Below are 21819 nucleotides of genomic sequence, written 5' to 3' on the forward strand. Positions count from 1 at the left end.
GAAGATATTTCAATTTTCACCATAGGAATCAAAGCGCTACAAATGTCCACTTCCAGGTACCTCAGAAAGAGGGTTTCAAACCTGCTGTATGAAACACAATGTTCAACTCTGTGACTTGAATGAAAATATCACTAACAAGTTTCTGAGAATGCTTCTGTCTAGATTTTATATGACAATCAAATTTCCAACGAAATGCTCAAAGCTATCCAAATATCCACTTTCAGATTCTACAAAAAGAGTGCTTCAAAACTGCTCAATCAAAAGAAAGGTTCAATTGTGTTAGTTGAGAACACACATCACAAAATAGTTTCTGAGAATTCCTCTGGCTAGTTATTATGGGAAGATATTTCCTTTTTCACCATAGGCCTTAAAGCGCTCCCAATGTCCAGCTGCAGAAACTACAAAAAGAGTGTTTCAAACCTGCTGTATGAAATGCAATGTTCAACACTGTGACTTCAATGCAAACATCACGAAAATGTTTGTGAGAATGCTTCTGTCTAGAGTTTATATGAAGATATTGCCGTTTCCAATGAAAACGTTAAATCTATCCAAATATCCACTTGCAGATTCTCCAAAAAGAGTGTTTCAAAACACCTCTATCAAAAGAAAGATTCAACTCTATTAGTTGAGTACACATATCACAAACTAGTTTCTGAGAATTTTTCTCTGTAATTTTTAGGAGAAGATATTTCCATTTTCACCAGAGGCCTCTAAGCGCTCCAAATGTCCACTTCCAGATACCACAGAAAGCGTGTTTCAAACCACCTGTATGAAAAGGGAGGTTCAACTCTGTGACTTGAATGAAAACATTACTAAGAAGTTTCTGAGAATGCTTCTGTCTAGATTTTAAAAGATAATACCGTTTCCAACGAAATCCTCAAAGCTGTCCAAATATCCACTTGCAGATTGTACAAAAAGAGTGTTGCAAAACTGCTCAATCAAAAGAAAGGTTCAACTGTTTTAGTTGAGTACACACATCACAAACTAGTTTCTGAGAATTCTTCTGGCTAGTTATTATGGGAAGATATTTCCTTTTTCAGCATAGGCATCAAAGCCCTCCAAATGTCCAGTTGCAGAAACTACAAAAAAAGTGGTTCAAACCTGCTGTATGAAATGGAATGTTGAACATTGTGACTTCAAAGCAAACATCGCTAAGTGGTTTCTGCGAATGCTTTTGTCTAGATTTTATATGATGATATTCCCGTTTCCAACGAAATCGTTTAAGCTATCCAAATATCCACTTGCAGATTCTACAAAAAGAGTGTTTCAAAACAGCCCTATCAAAAGAAACATTCAAATCTGTTAGTTCAGTACACACATCACAAAATAGTTTCTGAGAATTCTTCTGTGTAATTTTCAGGGGAAGATATTTCCGTTTTCACCGTAGGCCTCAAAGCACTCCAAATGTCCATTTCCGGATACCACAGAAAGAGTGTTTCAAACCTGCTCTATGAAATGGAATGTTCAACTCTGTGACTTGAATGCAAACATCAGTAGGAAGTTTCTGAGAATACTTCTGTGTAGATTTTATGTGAAGATATTCTGTTTTCTAATGAAATCGAGAAAGCTATCCAAATATACACTTGCAGGTTCTACAAAAAAAGTGTTTCAAACGAGCTCTATCAAAAGAAAGGCTCAACTCTGTTAGTTGAGTAAACACATCACAAACTAGTATCTGAGAATTCTTCTGTCTAGTTTTTATGGGAAGATATTTCCATTTTCACCGTAGGCCTCAAAGCGCTAACAGAGATCCCATCCAGATACCACAGAATGAGTGTTTCAAACAAGCTCTATGAAGTGGAATGTTCAACTCTTTGAGTTGAATGAAAACATCACTGCGAAGTTTCTGTGAGTGCTTCTGTCTAGATTTTATAAGATAATCCCGATTCCAAATAAATCCTCAAAGCTATCCAAATATCCACTTGCAGATTCTACAAAAAGAGTCTTTCAAAACTGCTCAATCAAAAGAAAGGTTCAAATGTGTTATTTGAGTACCCACATCACAAACTAGTTTCTGAGAATTCTTCCGGCTAGTTATTAAGGGAAGGTATTTCCTTTTTCACCATAGGCCTCAAAGCGCTCCAAATGTCCAGTTACAGAAATTACAATAAGAGTGTTTCAATCCTGCTGTATGAAACGGAATGTTCAACACTGTGACTTGAAGGCTAACATCTCTAAGAGGTTTCTGAGAATGCTTCTGTCTAGATTTTCTATGAAGATATTCCCGTTTCCAACGAAATCATTAAAGCTATTCAAATATCCACTTGCAGATTCTACAAAAAGAGTGTTTCAAAACAGCTCAATCTAAAGAAAGGTTCAACTCTGTTAGTTGAGTACCCACATCACAAACTAGTTCCTGAGTATTCTTCTGTCTCGTTTTTATGGGAAGATACTTCCATTTTCACCATAGGCCTCAAAGCGCTCCAAATATCCACTTCCAGATACCACTTAAAGAGTGTTTCCAACCCGCTCTATGAAAAGGAATGTTCAACTCTATGACTTCAAGGCAAACATGACAAAGTTGTTTCTCACAATGCTCCTGTTTAGATTTTATATGAAGATACCCCCGTTTCCAACGAAATCCTCAAATCTAACCAAATATCTTCTTGAAGATTCTTCAGAAAGACTGCTTCAAACCACCTCCAGGAAATGGAATGTTCAACTCTGTGACTTGAATGCAAACATCACTAAGAAGTTTCTGAGAATGCTTCTGTCTAGATCTTATCGAATACTCCCGTTTCCAACGAAATCCTCAATGCTATCCAAATATCCACTTGCAGGTTCTACCAAAAGAGTGTTTCAAAACTGCTCTATCAAAAGAAAGGTTCACCTCTGTTAGTTGAGTGCAGACATCACAAACTAGTTTATGAGAATTCTTCTGTCTAGTTTTTATGGGAAGGTATTTCCATTTTCACCATAGGAATCAAAGCACTACAAATGTCCACTTCCAGATACCACAGAAAGAGTTTTTGAAACCTGATCTATGAAATGGAATGTTCAACTCTGTTACTTGAATGAGAAAATCACTAAGAAGTTTCTGAGAATGATTCTGTCTAGATTTTATATGAAGATATTCCCGTTTCCAATGAAATCGTTAAGGCTATCCAAATATTCACTTGCACATTCTACAAAAAGAGTGTTTCAAAACAGCTCCATCAAAAGAAAAGTTCAATTCTGTTAGTTGAGCACACACATCACAAGCTAGTTTCTGATTATTCTTCTGTCTAGTTTTTATGTGAAGATATTTCCATTTTCACCATAGGCCTCTAAGCGCTCCAAATGTCCACTTCCAGATACTACAGAAAGGGTGTTTCAAACCTGCTCTATCAAAAGGAATGTTCAACTCTGTGACTTGAATGCAAACATCACAAAGATGTTTCTCACAATGCTTTTGTGTAGATTTTATATGAAAATATTCACGTTTCCAATGAAATCCTAAAAGCTATCCAAATATCCACTTGCAGATTCTTCAAAAAGACTGTTTCAAACCAGCTCCAAGAAATGGAATGTTCAACTCTGTGACTTGAATGCCAACATCCCTAAGAAGTTTCTGAGAATACTTCTGTCTAGATCTTATAGGATATTCCCGTTTCCAACGAAATCCTCAATGCTATCCAAATATCCACTTGCAGATTCTACAAAAGAGTGTTTCAAAATGCTCTATCAAAAGAAACGTTGAACTCTCTTAGTTGAGTACACACATCACAAACTAGTTACTGAGAATTCTTGTGTCTAGTTTCTATTGGAAGATATTTCCATTTTCACCATAGGAATCAAAGCGCTACAAATGTCCACTTCCAGGTACCACAGAAAGAGGGTTTCAAATCTGCTGTATGAAACGCAATGTTCAACTCTGTGACTTGAATGAAAACATCACTAAGAAGTTTCTGAGAATGCTTCTGTCTAGATTTTATATGAAGATATTCCCGTTTCCAACGAAATCTTCCAAGCTATCCAAATATCCTCTTGCAGATTCTACAAAAAGAGTGTTTCAAAACTGCTCTATCAAAAGTAAAGTTCAACTCTCTTAGTTGAGTACACACATCACAAGCAAGTTTCTGAGTATTCTTCTGTCTAGTTTTTATGTGAATATATTTCCATTTTCACCATAGGCCTCAACGCGCTCCAAATTTCCACATCCAGATACTACAGAAAGGGTGTTTCAACCCTGCTCTATGAAAAGGAAGTTCAAATCTGTGACGTGAATGCAAACATCACAAAGGTGTTTCTCACAATGCTTCTATCTAAATTTTATATGAAGGTATTCCTGTTTCCAACGAAATCCTCAAAGCTATCCAAATACCCACTTGCAGATTCTACAAGAAGAGTGGTTCAAAACTGCTCTATCAAAAAGAAGGTTCAACTCTCTTAGTTGAGTACACACATCACAAACTAGATTCTGAGAATTCTTCTGTCTAGTTTTTATGGGAAGATATTTCCATTTTCAGCATAGGAATCAAAGTGCTACAAATGTCCACTTCCAGATACCACAGAAAGAGTGTTTCAAACCTGCTCTATGAAATTGAATGTTCAACTCTGTGACTACAATGAAAATATCACTAAGAAGTTTCTGAGAATTCTTCTGTCTAGATTTCATATGATAATCCCGTTTCCAAAGAAATCCTCAAAGCTATCCAAATATTCACCTCCAGATTCCACAAAAAGAGTGTTTCAAAACTGCTCTATCAAAAGAAAGATTCAACTCTGTTAGTTGAGTACACACACCACAAACTAGTTTCTGAGAATTCTTCTGTCTAGTTTTTATGGGAAGATATTTCCATTTTCGCCATAGGAATCAAAGCGCTACAAATGTCCACTTCCAGATACCACAGAAAGTGTGTTTCAAACCTGCTCTATGAAATGGAATGTTCAACTCTGTGACTTGAATGCAAACATCACAAAGATGTTTCACACAATGCTTCTGCTTGATTTTGCATGATGATATTCTCGTTTACATCGAAATCATAAAAGGTATCCAAATATCCACTTGCAGATTCTACAAAAAAAAGGTTCACACCAGCTCTATGTAATGGAATGTTCAACTCTGTGACTTGAATACAAACATCACTAAGAAGTTTCTGAGAATGCTTCCCTCCAGATTTTTTATGAAGATATTCCCGTTTCCAATGAAATCCTCAAAGCTATCCAAATATCCACTTGCATTTTCTACATAAGAGTGTTTGAAAACTGCTCTATCAAAAGAAAGGTTCAACTCTGTTTGTTGAGTACACACATCACAAACTAGTTTCTGAGGATTCTTCTGTTTAGTTTTTAGGGGAAGATATTTCCATTTTCACCATAGGCCTCAAAGCGCTCCAAATGTCTACTACCAGATACTACAAAAAGAGTGTTTCAAAACTGCTATATGAAAGGGAATGTTCAACTCTGTGACTTGAATGCAAACATCACAAAGATGTTCCTCACAATGCTTCTGTCTAGATTTTATATGAATATATTCCCGTTTCCAATGAAATCCTCAAAGCTATCCAAATATCCACTTGCAGTTTCTACAAAAATAGTGTTTGAAAACTGCTCTATCAAAAGAACGGTTCAACTCTGTTAGTTGGGTACGCACATCACAAACTAGTTTCTGAGAATTCTTCTGTTTACTTTTTATGGGAAAATGTACCCTTTTTCACCATATGCCTCAAAACGCTCCATATGTCCACTTCCAGATAGTTCAAAAAGAGTGTTTCAAACTTGCTCTTGGAAATGGAATGTTCATCTCTGTGAGTTGAATGCAAACATCACAGTGATGTTTCTCACAATGCTTCTTTCTAGATTTTATCTGAAGTTATTTCCGTTTCCAACGAAATCGTCACTGCTATCCAAATATCCACTTGCACATTATAAAACAGATCGTTTCAAACCTGCTCTACAAAATGGAATGTTCAACTCTGTGACTTCAATGCAAACATTACTAAGAAGTTTCTGAGAATGCTTCTGTCTAGATTTTATGTGAAGACATTCACTTTTCCAACGAAATCCTCAAAGCTATCCAAATATCCACTTGAAGATTCTACAAAAAGAGTGTTTCAAAACTGCTCTATCAAAAGAAAGGTTCAACTGTGCTAGTTGAGTACACACATCACAAACTAGGTTCTCAGAATTCTTCTGGCTATTTATTATGGGAACATATTTTCTTTTTCACCATAGGCCTGATTACGCTCGAAATGTCCAATTCCAGATACTACAAAAAGAGTATTTCAATCCTGCTCTATGAAATGGAATGTTCAACTCTGTGACTTCAATGCCAACATCACTAAGTGGTTTCTGAGAATACTTAGGTCTAGATTTATAGGAAGATATTCCCGTTTCCAACGAAGTCGTAAAAGCTTTCCAAATATCCACTTGCAGATTCCACAACAAGAGTGTTTGAAAAGTACTCTATCAAAAGAAAGTTTGAACTCTGTTAGTTGAGTATATACATCACAAACCAGTTTCTGAGAATTCTTCTGTCTAGTTTTAATGGGAAGATATTTCCATTTTCACTATTGGCCTCAAAGCACTCAAAATGTCCACTTCTAGATCCTACAAAAAGAGTGTTTCAAACGTGCTCTATGAAAGGGAGTGTTCAAGTCTGTGACTTGAATGCAAACATCACAATGATGTTTCTCACAATGCTTCTGTCTAGATTTTATATGAAGATATTCCCGTTTCCAAAGAAATCATCAAAGCTATCCAAATATCCACTTGCAGATTCTACAAAAAGAGTGTTTCAAAACTGCTGTATGAAAAGAAATGTTCAACTGTGTTAGTTGAGTAAACACATCACAAACTAGTTTCTGAGAATTCTTCTGGCTAGTGATTATGAGAAAATATTTCCTTTTTCACCATCGGCCTCAAAGCGCTTCAAATGTCCATTTCCAGATACTACAAAAAGAGTGTTTCAAACTTGCTCTGTGAAAAGGAATGTTCAACTCTGCGACTTGAATGCAAATATCACTAAGAAGTTTCTGAGAATGCTTCTGTATAGATTTTATATGAAGATATTCCCTTTTCCACGGAAATCGTCAAAGCTATCCAAATATCCACTTACAGATCCTTCAAAAAGACTTTTTCAATCCTGCTCTATGAAATGGAATGTTTAACTCACTGACTTGAATGCAAACATCACTAAGCAATTTCTGAGAATGTTTCTGTCTATATTTTGTATGAAGATATTCCCGTTTCCAATGAAATCCTCAAACGTGCTCTATGAAAGGGAGTGTTCAAGTCTGTGACTTGAATGCAAACATCACAATGATGTTTCTCACAATGCTTCTGTCTAGATTTTATATGAAGATATTCCCGTTTCCAAAGAAATCGTCAAAGCTATCCAAATATCCACTTGCAGATTCTACAAAAAGAGTGTTTCAAAACTGCTGTATGAAAAGAAATGTTCAACTGTGTTAGTTGAGTAAACACATCACAAACTGGTTTCTGAGAATTCTTCTGGCTAATTATTATGGGAACACATCTCCTTTTTCACCCTTGGCCTCCAAGCGGTCCAAATGTCAACTTCCAGATACTACAAAACGAATGTTTCAAACCTGCTCTATGAAATGGAATATTCAACTCTGTGACTTCAATGCAAACAACCCTAAGAGGTTTCTGAGAATGCTTCTGTCTCGATTTTACATGAAGATATTCCCGTTTCCAACGAAATCCTCAAATCTCTCCAAATATCCACATGCAGATTCTTCAAAAAAGGTGTTTCAAAACTGCTCTATTGAAAGAAAGTTTCAACTCTGTTAGTTGAGTACACACATCACAAACTAGTTTCTGAGAACTCTTCTGTCTAGTTTTTAAGGGAAGATATTTCCTTTTTCAACATAGGCCTCAAAGCTCTCCAAATGTCCACTTCCAGATACTACAAAAAGAGTGTTTCAAACCTGCTCTACGTAAGGGAATGTTGAACTCTGTGATATGAATGCAAACGTCACAGCGATGTTTCTCAGAATGCTTCTGTCTAGATTTTATATGAAGATATTCCCGTTTCCAATGAAATCCTCAAAGCTATCCAAATATCCACTTGCAGATCCTCGAGAAAGAGGGTTTCAAAACAGCTCTATCAAAAGAAAGTTTCAACTTTGTGAGTTGAGTACACACATCACAAATAAGTTTCTGAGAATGCTTCTGTCTAGTTTTTATTGGAAGAGATTCCCTTTTTCACTGTATGTCTGAAAGCGCTCCAAATGTCCATTTCCAGATACTACGAAAAGAGTGTTTCAAACCTGCTCTATGAAAGAAAATGTTCAACTCTGTGACTTGATTGAAAACATCACAAAGATGTTTCTCACAATGCTTGTGTCTAGATTTTATATGAACATAATCCCGTTTCAAATGAACTCGTCAAAGTTATACAAATATCCACTTGCCGATTCTACAAAAAGACTGTTTCAAAACAGCTCTATGAAATGGAATGTTCAACTCTGTGGCTTGAATGCAGTCATCACTAAGAAGTTTCTGAGAATTCTTCTGTCTAGAGTTTATATGAAGATATTCCCGTTTCCAACGAAATCCTCAAAGCAATCCAAATATGCACTTGCAGATTCTACAAAAAAAGTGTTTCAAAACAGCTGTATCAAAAGAAAGGTTCAGCTCTGTTATTTGAATACACACATCACAAACTAGTTTCTGAGAATTCTTCTTTCTAGTTTTTATGGGAAGATATTTCCATTTTCACCATAGGCTTCAAAGCGCTCCAAATGTCCGCTTCCATATACTACAGAAAGAGTGTTTCAAGCCAGCTCTATGAAATGGAATGTTCAACTCTGTGATTTGAAAGCAAACATCACTAAGAAGTTTCTCAGAAGGTTTCTGCCTAGATTTTATATGAAGATATTGCCATTTCCAACAAAATCCTCATAGCTGTCCAAATATCCACTTGCAGGTTCTAGAAAAAGAGGGTTTCAAAACTGCTCTATCAAAAGAAAGGTTCCACTGTGTTAGATGAGTACACACATCACAAACTAGGTTCTGAGAATTCTCCTGGCTAGTTATTATGGGAAGATATTTCCTTTTTCACCATAGGCCTCAAAGCGCTCCAAATGTCCCCTTCGAGATACTACAAAAACAGTGTTTCAAACCTGCTCTATGAAATGGAATGTTCAACTGTGTGACTTCAATGCAATCATCACTAAGATGTTTCTGAGAATGCTTCTGTCTAGATTTTATGTGAAGAAATTCCCGTTTCCAACGAAATCATCAAAGCTATACAAATATCCACTTGCAGATTCTCCAAAAAGAGTGTTTCAAAACAACTCTATCAAAAGAAATTTTGAACTCTGTTAGTTGAGTACACATATCACAAACCAGTTTCTGAGAATTCTTCTGTGTAGTTTTTAGGGGAAGATATTTCCATTTTCACCATAGGACTCAAAGCGCTCCAAATTTCCACTTCCAGATACTACAAAAAGTGTGTTTCAAACCTGCTCTGTTACAGGGAATGTTCAAGTCTGTGACTTGAATGCAAACATCACAGAGATGTTTCTCACAATGCTTCTGTCTAGATTTTATATGAAGATATTCCCGTTTCCAATTGCATTCAACTCCCAGAGTTGGAAATTCCTTTTCATAGAGTAGTTCTGAAAGACTCTTTTTGTAGAATCTGCAAGTGGTCATTGGAAGCACTTTGAGGCCTTCGTTTGAAATGGGAATACCTTCACATAAAAACTAGACCGAATCATTATCAGAAACAAGTTTGTGATGTGTGCATTCAACTCAAAGTGTTGAACCCTTCTTTTGATAAAGCAGTTTTGAAGCACACTACTTTCACGATCTGCAACTGGACATTTGGTGTGCTTTGAGGCCTATGGTGAAAAAGTAAATATCATAACATAAAAACTAGACAGAAGCATTCTCAGAGACTTCTTTGTGATGTGTGTATTCAACTCACAGAGTTGAACTTTTCCTTGATAGAGCAGATTGGAAACACTCTTTTTGTAGAATTTGCAAGTGGATATTTGGACAGCATTGAGGCCTTTGCTGGAAACAGGAATATCTTCACATAATAACAAGACAGAAGTATTCTCAGAAACTTCTTTGTGATGTGCTCCCTCAACTCACAGGGTTGAACATTTCTTTTGATAGAGCTGTTTTCAACCACTCTCTTTGTAGTATCTGCAAGTGGATATTTGATCGCTTTGAGAATTTCGATGGAAACTGGAATATTTTTACATAAAAACTAGGCAGAAGCATTCTCAGAAACTTCTTTGCCATGCTAGCATTCAACTCACAGAGTTGAACATTCGTTTTCATAGAGCAGTATTGAAACACTCATTTTGTAGAATCTGTAAGTGCAAACTTGGTGCGCTTCATAGCCAATGGTGAAAAAAGAAGTATGTTACCATAAAAACTATACAGAAGAATTCTCAGAAATTTCTTTTGCTGGGTGTACTCAACTCACAGAGTTGAACTTTTCTTTTGATAGAGCAGTTTTGAAACTCTCTTTTGGAGTCTGCAAGTGGATATTTGGATAGCTTTGAGGATATCATTGGAAACGTGAATATCTTCAAATAAACACTAGATGGAAGAATTTTCAGAAACTTCTTTGTGATGTTTGCATTCATCTCACAGAGCTGAACATTCCTTTTCATAGAACAGTTTTGAAACACTCTTTTTGTAGAATCTGCAAGTGGACATTTGGAGCGATTTCAGACCCATGGTGAAAACGGAAATATCTTCACATGAAAAGTAGACAGAAGCATTCTCAGAAACTACTTTGTGATGTGAGTACTCAACTCAAAGAGTTAAACCTTTCCTTTGATACAGCAGTTTTGAAACACTCTTATTGCAGAATTTACAAGTGCATATTAGGACAGCATTGAGGATTTCTTTGGAAACGGGAGCATCTTCATATAAAACTAGACAGAAGCATTCTCAGAAATTTCTTTTTGATGTGTGCATTCAACTCACAGAGTTGAAACTTTATTTTGATAGAGCAGATTGGAAACCATCTTTTTGTAGAATTTACAAGTGGATATTTGGACAGCTTTGAGGACTTCGCTGGAAACGGGTATATCTTCACATGAAACTAGACAGAAGCCTTCTCAGAAACTTCTTTGTGATGCTTGCATTCAACTCACAGAGTTGAACATTCCTTTTCATAAAACAGTTTTGAAACACTGGTTTTGTAGAATCTGCAAGTGGATATTAGGAAAGCTTTGAGGATTTCGTTGGAATCAGAAATATCTTCATATAAAAACAATACAGAAGCGTTCTCAGAAACTTCTTTGTGACGTGTGCATTCAACTAACAGAGTGGGATCTTTATTTGATACTGCTGATAGGAAACCCTCTTTTTGTAGTATTTGCAATTGGATATTTGGACAGCTTTGAGACCTTCGCTGGAAACGGGTATATCTTCACATAAAAACTAGACAGAATCATTCTTAGAAATTTCTTAGTGATACTTGCATTCAACTCACAGAGTTGAACATTCCTATTCATTGAGCAGTTTTGCAACACTCGTTTTGTAGAATCTGTAAGTGGAAACTTGGAGTGCTTTGAGGCCTATGGTGAGAAAGGACATATTTTTCCATAAAAACTACACAGAAACATTCTCAGAAACTTCTTTGTGGTCTGTGTACTCAAATCACAGGGTTCAACTTTTCTTTAGATAGAGCAGTTTTGAAACACTCTTTTTGTAGAGTCTGCAAGTGGATATTTGGATAGCTTTGAGAATTTCGTTGGAAAGGGGAATAACTTCACATAAAAACGAGTCAGAAGCATTCTCAGAAACTTCCTTGTGATGTTTGTATTTAACTAACGGAGTTGAACATTCCCTTTCATAGAGTACTTTTGAAGCACTCTTTTTGCAGTATCTGAAAGTGGACATTTGGAGTGCTTTGAGGCCTAAGGTGAAAATGGAAATATCTTCACATAAAAACTCTACAGAAGCATTCTCAGAAACTTCTTTGTGATGTGTGCATTCAACTCACAGAGTTGAAACTTTCTTTTTATAAAGCCGATTGGAAACCCACTTTTTGTAGAATTTGCAAGTGGATATTTGGACAGCCTTGAGGCCTTCGCTTTAAACGGTTATATCTTCACATAAAAACTAGAAAGAAGCATTCTCAGAAACTTCTTTGAGATGCTTGCATTCAACTCAGAGTTGAACACTACTTTTCCTATAGCAGTTTTGAAACACCAATTTGTAGAATCTGTAGGTGGAAACTTGGAGCCCTTTGAGGCCTATTGTGAAAAAGGAAATATCTTCCTACAAAAACTAGACAGAAGGATTCTCAGAAACTTCTTTGTGATGTGTGTACTCAACTCACAGAGATGAACTTTTCTTTTGACAGAGCAGTTTTGACACACTCTTTTTGTAGAGTCTGCAAGTGTATATTTGGATAGCTTTGAGGCTTTCTTTGGAAACGGGAATATCTTCACATAATAACTAGACAGAAGCCTTCTCAGAAATTTCTTTGTGATGTTTGCATTCAACTAACAGTGTTGAACATTCGTTTTCATAGAGCAGTTTTGAAACACTATTTTTGTAGAATCTGCAATTGGACATTTGGAGCGACTTTAGACCTATGGTGCAAAACGAATTATCTTCACATGAAAAGTAGACAGAAGCATTCTCAGAAACTATTTGTGGTGCGTGTATTTAACTCAGAGAGTTAAACATTTTCTTTGATACAGCAGTTTTGAATCACCATTCTATTAGGATTTACGAGTGGATATTATGACAGCTTTGAGGATTTCATTGGAAACGGGAATATCTTCACATATAACTAGACAGAAGCATTCTCAGAAACTTATTTGTGATGTGTGCATTCAACTCACAGAGCTGAAAATTTCTTTTGATAGAGCAGATTGGAAACCCTCTTTTTGGAGAATTTGCAATTGGATATTTGGACAGCATAGAGGACTTCGCTGGAAAAGGACATATCTTCACATAAAAACTAAACAGAAGCATTCTCAGAAACTACTTTGTGATGCTTGCATTCAACTCACAGAGTTTAACATTCCTCTTCATAGAGCAGTTTTGAAACACTCTTTTTGTAGGATCTGTAAGTGGAAACTTGGAGCGATTTGAGGCCTATGGTGATAAAGGAAATATCCTCTCATAAAAACTAGACAGAAGCATCCTCAGAAACTTCTTTGTGATGATTGCCTTCAACTCACTGAGTTGAACATTCCTTCTCATAGAGCAGTTTAGAAACACTCTTTTTGTAGTAACTGGAATTGGACATATGGAGCGCTTTGAGGCCTGTGGTGAAAAAGGAAATATATTCACATAAAAACTAGACAGAAGCATTCTCAGAAACTTCTTTGGAATGTGTGCCCTCAACTCACAGACTTGAACATTTCTTTTGATACATCAGTTTTGAAACACCCTTTTGGTAGAATCTGCAAGTGAATATTTGAATAGCTATGAGGCTTTTGTTGGAAAAGGGAATATCTTCACATAAAAACTAGAAAGAAGCATTCTCAGAAACTTCTTTGTGATGCTTGCATTCAACTCACAGAGTTGAATATTCCATTTCATATAGCAGTTTTGAAACACTCTTTTTGTAGAATCTGTAAGTGAAAACTTGGAGTGCTTTGAGGCCTTTGTTGAAAAAGGATATATCTTCCCATAAAAACTAGACAGATGAATTATCAGAAACTTCTTTGTGATGTGTGAACCCAACTCACAGAATTGAACTTTTCTTTTGATACAGCAGTTTTGAAACACTCTTTTTGTAGTGTCTGCAATTGGATATTTGGATATATTTGAGGATTTCATTGGGAACGGGGATATCCTCACATAAAAACTAGACACAAGCATTCTCAGAAACTTCCTTCTGATGTTTGCATTCAGCTCACAGAGTTGAAAATTCTCTTTCATAGAGCACTTTTGAAACACTCTTTTTGTAGTATCTGGAAGTGGACATTTGGAGCGCTTTGAGGCTTATGGTGAAAAAGGAAATATCCTCCCATAAAAACTAGACAGAAGAATTCTCAGAAACTTCTTTGTGATGTGTGTACTCAACTCACAGAGTTGAAATTTTCTTTTGATAGAGCAGTTTTGAAACACGCTTTTTGTAGAGTCTGCAAGTGGATATATGGTTAGGTTTTTGGATTTCATTGGAAACGGGAATATCTTTGCTTAAAATCTAGACAGAAGCATTCTCAGATACTTCTTTTTGATGTTTGCATTCATCTCACACAGTTCAACATTCCCTTTCATAGAGCAGTTTTGAAACACTCCTTTGTAGTATCTGGAAGTGGACTGGTGTGATTTGACACATATAGTGAAAAAGGAAATATCTTTACATAAAAAGTAGAAAGAAACATTATCAGAAACTACTTTGTGATGTGTGTACTCAACTCACAGAGTTAAAACTTTCCTTTGACACGGCAGTTTTGAAGCACTCCTCTTGTAGTATTTACAAGTGGATATTAGCACAGTATTGAGGATTTCCTTGGAAACGGGAATACCTTCACATAAAAGTAGACAGAAGCATTCTGAGAAACTTCTTTGCGATGTGTGCATTAAACACACAGAGTTGAAAGTTTGTTTAGATAGAGCAGATTACAAACTATCTTTTTGCAGAATTTGCAAATGGATATTTGGAAGCTTTGAGGTTTTCACTGGAAACGGGTATATCTTCATATAAGTACCAGACAGAAGCATTCTCAGAAACTTCTTTGTGATGCTGGCATTCAACTCACAGAGTTGAACATTCCTTTTCTTAGAGCAGTTCTGAAACTGTCTTCTTGTAAAATGCGCAAGTGGAAACTTGGAGCGCTTTGAGGCCTATGCTTAAAAAAGGAAATATCTTCCCACAAAAGCTACACAGAAGAATTCTCAGAAACTTCTTTGTGATGTGTGAACTCAACTCACACAGTTGAACTTTTCTTTTGATAGAGCACTTTTGAAACACTCTTTTTGTAGAATCTGCAAGTGGATATTTGGATAGTTTTGAGGCTTTCGTTGGAAACGGGAATATCTTCACATAAAAACTGGACGGAAGCATTCTCAGAAACTTCTTTGTGATGCTTGCATCCAACTCACAAAGTTGAACATTCTCTTTCATAGAGCAGTTTTGAAACACTCCTTTTGTAGTATCTGGAAGTGGACATTTGGAGAGCTTTGAGGCCTATGGTGAAAAAGGAAATATCTTCACATAAAAATTAGACAGAAGCATTCTCAGAAACTTCTTTGTGATGTGGGTACTCAACTGACAGAGCTGAAACTTACTTTTGATACAGCATTCTTGAACCTCTCTTTTTGTAGGATCTGCAAGTGGATATTTGGATAGCTTTGAGGCTTTCATTGGAAATGGGAATATCTTCACATAAAAACTAGACAGAAGCATTCTCAGAAACTTCTTTGTGATGTGTGTACTCAACTCACAGATTTGAAACTTTCTTTTGTTACAGCTATTTTGAAACACTCTTTTTGTAGAATCTGCAAGTGCATATTTGGATAGCTTTGAGGCTTTCACTGGAAATGGGAATATCTTCACATAAAAACTAGACAAAAGCATTCTCAGAGACTTCTTTGCAATGCTTGCATTCAACTCACAAAGTTGAACATTCCTTTTCATAGAGCACTTTGGATACACTCTTTTTTTGAATCTGTAAGTGGAAACTTTGATCCCTTTGAAGCCTATGGTGAAAAAGGAAATATCTTCCGAGAGAAACTAGACAGAAGAATTCTCAGAAACTTCTTTGTGATGTGTGTACTCAACTCACAGAGTTGAAATTTTCCTTTAATAGAGCAGTTTTGAAACTCTCTTTTTGTAGAGTCTGCAAGTGGATATTTGGATAGCTTTGAGTGTTTCGTCGGAAACGGGATTATCTTCACATAAAAACTAGACAGAAACATTCTCAGAAAGTTCCTTGTGATGCTTGCATTCAACTCACAGAGTTGAATATTGCTTTTCATGGAGTAGTATTGAAACATTCTTTTTGTAGAATGTGTAAGTGGAAACTTGGAGCACTTTGAGGCCTATGGAGAAAAAGGAGATATCTTCCCATAAAAACTAGACAGAAGAATTCTCAGAAACTTCTTTGTAATGAGTGTACTCAACTCACAAAGTTGAAATTTTCTTTTGATAGAGCAGTTTTGAAACACTCTTTTTGTAGAATCTGCAAGTGGTTATTTTTTATATCTTTGTGGATTTCATTGGAAACGGGAATATCTTCACATAAAAACTAGACAGAAGGATTCTCAGAATCTCCTTTGTGATGTTTGCATTCATCTCAGAGAGTTGAACATTCCCTTTCAGGCAGCAGTTTTGAAAAACTCTTTTTGTAGTATCTGGGAGTGAACATTTGAGCACTTTGAGGCCTATGGTGAGAAACGAAATATCTTCACATAAAAACTAGACCGAAGAATTCTCAGGAACTTCTTGTGATGTGTGTACTCAACTCACAGGCTTGAACCTTTCTTTTGTTACAGCAGATTGAAAAACTCTTTTTGTAGAATCTGCAAGTGGACATTTGGAGTGGTTTGAGACGTATGGTGAAAAAGGAAATATTTTCACATAAAAAGTAGACAGAATAATTCTCAGAAACTTCCTTGTGATGCTTGCTTTCAACTCACAGAGTTGAACATTCCCTTTCATAGAGCAATTTTGAAACACTCTTTTTGTAGTATCTGGAAGTGGATATTTGGAGCGATTTGAGACCTATGGTGTAAAAGGAAATATCTTCACATAAAAAGTAGACAGAAGCATTCTCAGAAGCGACTTTGTGATGTATGTACTCAACTTACAGAGTTAAAACTTTCCTTTGATACAGCAGTTTTCAAACACTCTTGTTTTAGAATTTAAAAGTGGATATTAGAACTGCATTGAGGATTTCATTGGAAAGGGGATTATCTTCACATAAAACTAAACAGAAGCATTTTCAGAAACTTCTTTGTGATGTGTGCATTCAACTCACACAGTTAAAACTTTCTTTTGGTAGAGCAGATTGGAAACACTCTTTTTGTAGAATTTGCAAGTGGATATTTTGACAGCTATGGGGCCTTCGCTGGAAACAGGTATATCTTCACATAAAAAGAAGACAGAAGAATTCTCACAAACCTCTTTGTGATGCTTGCATTCAGCTCACAGAGTTGAGCATTCCTTTTCATAGAACAGTTTTGAAACACTCTTTTTATAGAATCTGTAAGTGGAAACTTGGAGACCTTTGTGTCCAATGGTGGAAAAGGAAATATCTTCCCATAAAAACTAGATAGAAGAATTCTCAGGAACTTATTTGGGAGGTGTGTACTGAACTCATACAGTTGAACTTTTCTTTTGATAGAGCAGTTTTGAAATACTCTTTTTGCATAGTCTGCAAGTGGATATTTGGATAGCTTTGAGGATTTCGTTGGAAACGGAATATCTTAACATAAAAACTAGACAGAAGCATCCTGAGAAACTTCTTTGTGATGCTTGCATTCAACTCACAGAGCTGAACATTCCCTTTTACAGAGCAGTTTTGAAACACTCTTTTTGTAGTATCTGGAAGAGGACATTTGGAGCACTTTGAGGCCTATGGTGAAAAAGGAAATATCTTCACATAAAAACTAGACAGAAGCATTCTCAGAAACTATTTTGTGATGTGTGTACTCAACTTACACAGTTAAAACTTTCCTTTGATATAGCAGTTTTGAAACACTCTTCTTGTAGAATTTACAAGTGGATATTAGGACAGCTTTGGGGATTTCGTTGGAAAGGGGAATATCTTCACATAAAACTAAACAGAAGCATTTTCAGAAACCTTTTGTGATGTGTGCACTCAACTGACAGAGATGAAACTTTCATTTGATAGAGCAGATTGGAAACACTCTTTTAGTAGAATTTGCAAGTGGATATTTGGACAGCTTTGAGGCCTTCGCTGGAAACGGGTATATCTTCACATAAAAACAAGACAGAAGCATTCTCAGGAACTTCTTTGTGATGCTTGCATTCAACTGACAGAGTTGAGCATTCCTCTTCATAGAATAGATTTGAAACACTCTTTTTGTAGAATCTGTAAGTGGAAACTTGGAGCCCTTTTTGTCCAATGGTGAAAAAGGAAATATCTTCCCATAAAACTAGACAGAAGAATTCTCAGGAACTTCTTCGTGATGTGTGTAATGAACTCATAGAGTTGAACTTTTCTTTTGATAGAGCAGTTTTGAAACACTCTTTTTGTAGAGTCTGCATGTGGATATTTGGATAGCTTTGAGGATTTCGTTGGAAACAGAATATCTTAACATAAAAGCTAGACAGAAGCATCCTGAGAAACTTCTTTGTGATGCTTGAATTCAACTCACAGAGTTGAACATTCCCTTTCACAGAGCAGTTTCGAAAAACTCTTTTTGCAGTATCTGGAAGGGGACATTTGGAGCGCTTTGAGGCCTATGGTGAAAAAGGAACTATCTTCACATAAAAACTAGACAGAAGCATTCTCAGAAACTTCTTTGTGATGTATGTACTCAACTCACAGAGTTGAACCTTTCTTTTGATACCGCAGTTTTGAAACAATTTTTTTTTGTAGAATCTGCAATTGGATATTTGGATAACTTTGAGGTTTTCAATGGAAACGGGAATATCTTCACATAAAAACTAGACAGAAGCATTGTCAGAAACTTCTTTGTGATGCTTGCATTCAACTCACAGAGTTGAACATTCTCTTCCATAGAGTAGTTTTGAAACACTTTTTTTTAGTATCTGGGAGTGGACATTTTGACAGCTTTGTGGCCCATGGTGAAAAAGGAAATATCTTCACATTAAAAGTAGACAGAAGCATTCTCAGAAACTTCTTTGTGATGTGTGTACTCAGCTCACACAGTTGAGTTCAATTCAACTCACAGAATTGAACATTCCTTTCCATAGAGCAGTTTTGAAACAATCTTTTTGTAGAATCTGGAAGTGCAAACTTGGAGGGCTTTGAGGCCTATGGTGAAAAAGGAAATATATTCCCATAAAAACTAGACAGAAGAATTCTCAGAAACTTCTTTGTGATGTGTGTACTCAACTCACAGATTTGAACTTTTCTTTTGATAGAGCAGTTTTGAAACCTCTTTTTGTAGTGTCTGCAAGTAGGTACTTGGATAGCTTTGAGGATTTCGTTGGAAATGGGAATACCTTTACATAGAAAATGGGCAGAAGCATTCTCAGAAACTTCTTGGTGACGCTTGCATTCAACTCACAGATTCGAACATTCCTTTTCATAAAGCAGTTTTAAAACACTCTTTTTGTAGAAATTGTAAGTGGAAACTTGAAGTGTTTTGAGGCCTGTGGTCAAAAAGGAAATATCTTCCCATAAAAACTAGACAGAAGAATTCTCAGAAACTTCTTTGTGATATGTGTACTCAACTCACAGAGATGAACTTTTCTTTTGACAGAGCAGTTTGAAACACTCTTTTTTATTATTATTATTATACTGTAAGTTTTAGGGTACATGTGCACATTGTTCATGTTAGTCACATATGTATACATGGGCCATGCTGGTGCGCTGTACACACTAACTCGTCATCTAGAACTAGGTATATCACTCAATGCTATCCCTTCCCCCTCCCCCCACCCCACAACAGTCCCCAGAGTGTGATATTCCCCTTCCTGTGTCCATGTGATCTCATGGTTCAATTCCCACCTATGAGTGAGAATATGCGGTGTTTGGTTTTTTGTTGTTGCGATAGTTTACTGAGAATGATGATTTCCATTCTCATCCATGTCCCAACAAAGGACATGAACTCATCATTTTTTATGGCTGCATAGTATTCCATGGTGTATATGTGTTAGGTTTTCTTAATCCAGTCTATCATTTTTGGACATGTGCATTGGTTCCAAGTCTTTGCTATTGTGAATAATGCCACAATAAATATACATGTGCATGTGTCTTTATAGCAGCATTCTTTATAGTCCTTTGGGTATATACCCATTAATGGGATGGCTGGGTCAAATGGTATTTCTAGTTCTAGTCCCTGAGGAATCGCCCCACTGAATTCCACAATGGTTGAATTAGTTTACAGTCCCACCAACAGTGTAAAAGTGTTCCTATTTCTCCACATCATCTCCAGCACCTCTTGTTTCCTGACTTTTTAATGATTACCATTCTAAGTGGTGTGAGACGGTATCTCATTGTGGTTTTGATTTGCATTTCTCTGATGGCCAGTGATGATGAGCATTTTTTCATGTTTTTTTTGGCTGCATAAATGTCTTCTTTTGAGAAGTGTCTGTTCATGTCCTTCGCCCGCTTTTTGATGGGTTTTTTTGTTTTTTCTTGTAAATTTGTTTGGGATATTAGCCCTTTGTCAGATGAGTAGGTTGTGAAAACTTTCTCCCATTTTGTAGGTTGCCTGTTCACTCTGATGGTAGTTTCTTTTGGTGGCATCACACTATCTGACTTCAAACTATACTACAAGGCTACAGTTACCATAACAGCATGGTACTGGTACCAAAACAGAGATGTAGATCAATGGAAGAGAACACAGCCCTCAGAAATAATGCCACATATCTACAAATAACTGATCCTCGACAAACTTCAGAAAAACAAGCAATGGGGAAAGGATTCCCTATTTAATAAATAGTGCCGGGAAAACTGGCTAGCCATATGTAGAAACCTGAAAATGGATCCCTTCCTTACACCTTATACAAAAATAAATTCAAGATCGATAAAAGACTTAAATGTTACCCCTAAAACCATAAAACCCCTAGAAGAAAACCTAGGCATTACCATTCAGGACACAGGCATGGGCAAGGACTTCATGTCTAAAACACCAAAAGCAATGGCAACAAAAGAAAAAACTGACAAATGGGATCTAATGAAACACTCTTTTTGTAGAATCTGCAAGTGGATATTTGGATAGCTTTGAGGATTTCATTGGAAACGGGAATATCTTCACATGAAAACTAGACAGAGGCTTTCTCAGAAACTACTTTGTGATGTTTGCATTCAACTCACAGAGTTGAAAATTCACTTTCATAGACCTGTTTTGAAACACACTTTTTGCCGTATCTGGAAGTGGAAATTTAGACCACTTTGAGGCCTGTGGTGAAAAACGAAATATCTTCACATAAAAAGTAGAGAGAAACATTCTCAGAATCTTCTTGGTGAGGTGTGTGCTCAACTCATAGAGTGGGACCTTTCTTTTGATACAGCAGTTTTGAAACATACTTTTTGTAGAATCTGCAAGTGGATATTTGGATAGCTTTGAGGCTTTCATTGGAAAAGGGAATACCGTCACATACAAACTAGACAAAAGCACTCTCAGGAACTTCTTTGTGATGTTTATATTCAACTCCGTGAGTTGAATATTCCTTTTCATAGAGTAGTTTTAAAACACTCTTTTTGTAGAATCTGTAAGTGGAAACTTGGAGTGCTTGGAGGTCTATGGTGAAATAGGAAATATCTTCCCTTAAAAACTAGACAGAAGAATTCTCAGAAACTTCTTTGTGATGTGTGTACACAACTCACAGAGTTGAAATTTTTTCTTAATAGAGCAGTTTTGGAACACTATTTTTGTAGAATCTGCAAGTGGATATTTGGATAGCTTTGAGGCATTGCTTGGAAACGGGAATGTCTTCACATAAAAACTAGACAGAAGCATTCTCAGAAACTTCTTTGTGATGCTTGCATTCAACTCACTGAGTTGAACATTCCTTTTCATAGAGCAGTTTTGAAACAGTCTCTTTGTTGAATCTGTAAGTGGAAATTTGGAGCGCTCTGAGGTCTATGGTGAAACAGGAAATATCTTCACCTAAAAACTACACAGAAGAATTCTCAGAAACTGCTTTGTGACGTGTATACTAAACTCGCAGAGTTGAACTTTTCTTTTGATAGAACAGTTTAGAAAAACTATTTTTGTAGTATCTACATGTGGATAGTTGGATAGCTTTCAGGATTTCGTTGGAAACGG

Source organism: Pan paniscus, chromosome 23 (assembly GCF_029289425.2).
Source record: "Pan paniscus chromosome 23, NHGRI_mPanPan1-v2.0_pri, whole genome shotgun sequence".
NCBI lineage: Eukaryota > Metazoa > Chordata > Mammalia > Primates > Hominidae > Pan > Pan paniscus.